The sequence below is a fragment of the Ceratotherium simum genome, chromosome 19, assembly GCF_057802395.1.
Source record: "Ceratotherium simum simum isolate JZ-2026a chromosome 19, ASM5780239v1, whole genome shotgun sequence".
Lineage (NCBI taxonomy): Eukaryota > Metazoa > Chordata > Mammalia > Perissodactyla > Rhinocerotidae > Ceratotherium > Ceratotherium simum.
This window is the reverse complement of record NC_141918.1, coordinates 12,840,490-12,844,371: the sequence shown is the minus strand read 5'-3', so window position 1 is coordinate 12,844,371 and position 3,882 is coordinate 12,840,490. Positions and strand designations below refer to the sequence as shown.

At 41.4% G+C, this 3,882-nt stretch overlaps 1 non-coding gene across 1 annotated transcript; it reads right to left on the bottom strand.

The window, feature by feature from the left end:
• Positions 1–460: 460 nt before the first annotated feature.
• On the bottom strand, positions 461–759 carry LOC147914503 (signal recognition particle RNA). The gene has a single exon (XR_015555290.1).
• Between the last annotated feature and the right edge of the window lie 3,123 nt (positions 760–3,882).

Genomic DNA, 3,882 nt, shown 5'->3' with positions numbered 1-3,882 from the left:
CCTTAAGCAACACATGACTGTATAAGATAACTAACAAGTGAGTATTATCAAGTAATTGATCAAGTTCCCTTAATTTTCTGAGATCTAAACTTAGAAATAAAATAATACCCTGCTCTATATGGTTTCTAACCATCAGTCCTATGTGTAATTCCCCCGTTATTCGCCCATGATTGAAATTGCGTGAAGTTAGTCCATTGACCTGTAAAATAAGATTTGGCCTTTAAAATGCAAGCAGTTTTCAATGTAAATCATCCTTTGTTTGACTAGTTGTAACAGTCACTTTAGTTATATGAAAAGTGCTCAGAGTGTGGACTCAGAATGCTAAATTGTAATTTAAACATTATTTGGCATAGAGTTGACTGTGCCATGAAGTGGATTCCTGGTTATCTGCATTGTGGCAAAGTGCCATCTGCCTAGATAATTGAAAGTTGACTGTGTGTTCATTAGTCTGGAATTTCCCTTAGTCTGTTCCTTTTCTCCCAGTCATCTCTGGCCACTTAACCTTTCCTCACCAAGATCTATTTCTGCTGATCAGCGCAGGAGTTTTGACCTGCTCCATTTCCGACCTGGGCCAGTTCACCCCTCCTTAGGCAACCTGGTGGTCCCCCACTCCCAGGAGGTCACCATATTCATGCCAAACTTAGTGCAGACACCCAATCAGCATAGTGCACGGCAGCCCAGAACTCCTGGGCTCAAGTGATCCTCCTGCTTCAGCCTCCTGAGTAGATGAGACTACAGGCGCGCACCACCGCACCCAGCAGGGTCTTTCTTTAGTTGGAAAAATTCAGAAACAACATTGTGTGGGACCCCTAGATATCTAGATGTTAGAGAAACAGTGATATTACATTAGCATATTCAGGATCTTTCTAGTCACTCAAACCAAATGGAATGAGTAATTCTGACAACTTCCATGATTAAACAGAATTTTGTACTGTTTTGTAATCATTAGGCAACGTGGCAGAAGGAGCTGACGTGAGCAGGCTCCCTCCTTGCATCGCCATTCTTACATATGATCTCCTAAAAAACAGAAATGCTGGATAAAATAGGACAATACCACAATACAAGCCTAGCACAAAAGAAAGGTAAAAATGTAGGAAGCAGACACAAAGGAGCCAAAGCCAGAGCAGTGTGCAATGGCGGTGTGACGTAGCAGTACCCTGAAGGGATTGGTTGGGATGGAGGCCCTAGAGACCCCTGACTTAAGGGCAGGAAGTTCAGCTTGGACCCATGAGGCTGGGAGCCTAACAAGGCCCTGGGCAGGAAGGTCAGAACTGTGAAGCACTGCCTGCTCTAGGGAAGAGGGGCCGGGAAGTCTCCCCACTACTCTGGACGAGCCTTGAGGTGGGTTGCTCACCTTCTGGAGCCTTGGGTTGGAAAACAGTCGCCAGAAATCAAAACCCAAGTTCTGTGATACATTTAGGTGTGCAACTTGAATTTATACTACTTGCATGATGGGGAAGCTCCCGGCCAAGAAACAAGCCTGAAAATTGGCCCGGGGCTATTGGGATCCTAGGGACCAGAGGGAGAAGTTCCAACTGAGGGGCTCTGGGGAGGTTTCCTACTCAAGGTGGAATTTTTGAGTCTTTTGGAGCTTGAAAGATGAACAGAATTTCAAGGGACTTAGAGGAGGGGTATTCCAGGTGGAGACCTACCTGGGCAAAGGCACAGGAAGGAGTATGTGGCATAAGGTAAGGAGTTTGTGAAGTGGATAGAGTCAGAAAACAGCTGAATGGGGGTAGATTAGGAGACAATATAGTCAAAGTTTATTCATTGTAAAAATAACTAGTATTGTGTTTGAGTTGATTGCAAGTGTCATAATGTATAAGGCAAGTAACCAAGGCTTGTTCCTTTCTGCTGTATAATGAGCAGTATGAATAATGAATGGTATGAATGAGTGAAAGGGTTATTTAATACTGGCTAACTTCCCCCTGAGTTTTTTTGGGCAAATTATTGCCTGTCATCAGATAAATAAATCCTGGGTGCTGCTACTCACCCTGCAGCTTGCTATAGAGAAGGCCAAATGAGAAGCAGCTCAGTCTTCATAGAATTTGGAGCGTTGGTCCTTGTTATTTTCAATTTGGGGCTCATATTTGCAACCATTGTTTGTCTGATGTGTCTCACTCTATCATAAACAATCTCTCACTGAGTCTCAGTGTCAGCTGCCTTGGGAGATCACTCCCTATCTCCTGATATCTTCCCTGGGATCTCCCTAAAGTATATTTTATATGGTCTATATAGCTTATACTTAAAGTCAAATCATACCAAAAAGAGTCTTGGCAAGATATATGGCTTACAGTTTTGCATGATGGAGTGGGTGTCACATGGAAACTATTTTATTAATATAGGTCAGACATAGGCAAGCTTTTCCAATAAAGAGCCAAATAGCAAATATTTAGGCCTTCTGGGCTACATACGGTCTCTATCGCATATTCTTCTTTGTTTTTTGTTTGCTTTTACAATACATAAAAAATGTAAAACCGCTCGTAGCTTGCAGGCTGTATAAAAACAAGCTGAGACCAAATTTGGCCCACCGGCTGTAGCTTGCGAAGCCCTGATATAGGTTAATCCAAGGAATACAACATTTTTGGCATTCAGTTAGAAAGAAGTCTGGAGCTAGCATGAGTGAAAGCCTGAGACCCTGAGGGATGAGTGCGGGAGTGCTGAGACCAGCTAACAGAATGTTAAGAACACAAGACCATGCTTGCCTGAACAACCAGAGCATCCATCACAAGGAAATCATTTTCAAAGTGAAATCATGCTTGCGTGACGAACAGCAGAATATCAATCCAAACAGATGTGTAGGAGGCAATGGAAAGTCAGAACCATGGAACAGTAGATTATTAAAAGCAAATGAAGTTAAGTGCCAGAGAAGATGTATAAAATAGCCTAGAATGGAAGACCCTACATCAAAATGAAACTGTACCCTGCTGCGTCACCACCAAGTTTCAAGTCATTTAAGACCAGCTGACCACCTCTAGTCTATTATAATTATAAACTTACACTTAAAATATAAAGCTCTTATTCTGGAGACAGAGGGAAGAGAGATGAGAAAGAATGGGAGATAAAAGAGAGAAGAAAGAAGGAAAGATAGGAAGGAAGGGAAGAGAAGGCCGAAGGGCAAGGGGAAGGAACAATAACATAACATCTAATAAATCTTTAAATAAGTATGAGATGACCATTGGCCTTTGTCTTAAGCCTAAAGACACTGGCTACAAAAAAGAGTATTACGTTTTTCTTTCTCTTCATTTATTTCCCACAGGAGGTGACAATTTATTCTCCAGGATTAGTCGCATGGCCACACCCAGCTGCAAGGAGGCTGGGAAATGTTTTTAGCTAAGCCCATTGCCTCCTCTGATAACATCAGGAGGGAGGGACAATGATGTTGGGGTAGCATATGACAGTCCTTGCCACACATAGCTAATGTGACTTTCACCTCATTGTGGTGATTGGAATATTTTTCACCCAAGCCAGGGATCTGAAACCCAGGAAATTTAAGAAGCATTCAGAGCCACAGGTATGTGATTGGCCAAAGTGTTTTGGTGGATGGACATCAGTAAACACTAGTGCATTAAATAGAAATGAATGTACATAAAATACACAGTTCTTTTAAGCTATTAGAAAGCCTGTGACAATAACTTTGAAAGAACAACAGTAGTCTTGAACTAAACAAAATATAGTTTATTAGACGTGAGCTCTTTTGAAATGAAAATAATTTAAAAATCTGTTGTACTGGGAGAAAATATTTGCAATACACATACCTGACAAAGCACTTGTAACCAGATTATCTAAAGAACTCTTAGAACTCAGTAATAAAAAGGCAAACAACCCAATTTAAAATTGAGCAAAAGATTTGGACAGATACTAAAAAAGAGATATACAAAT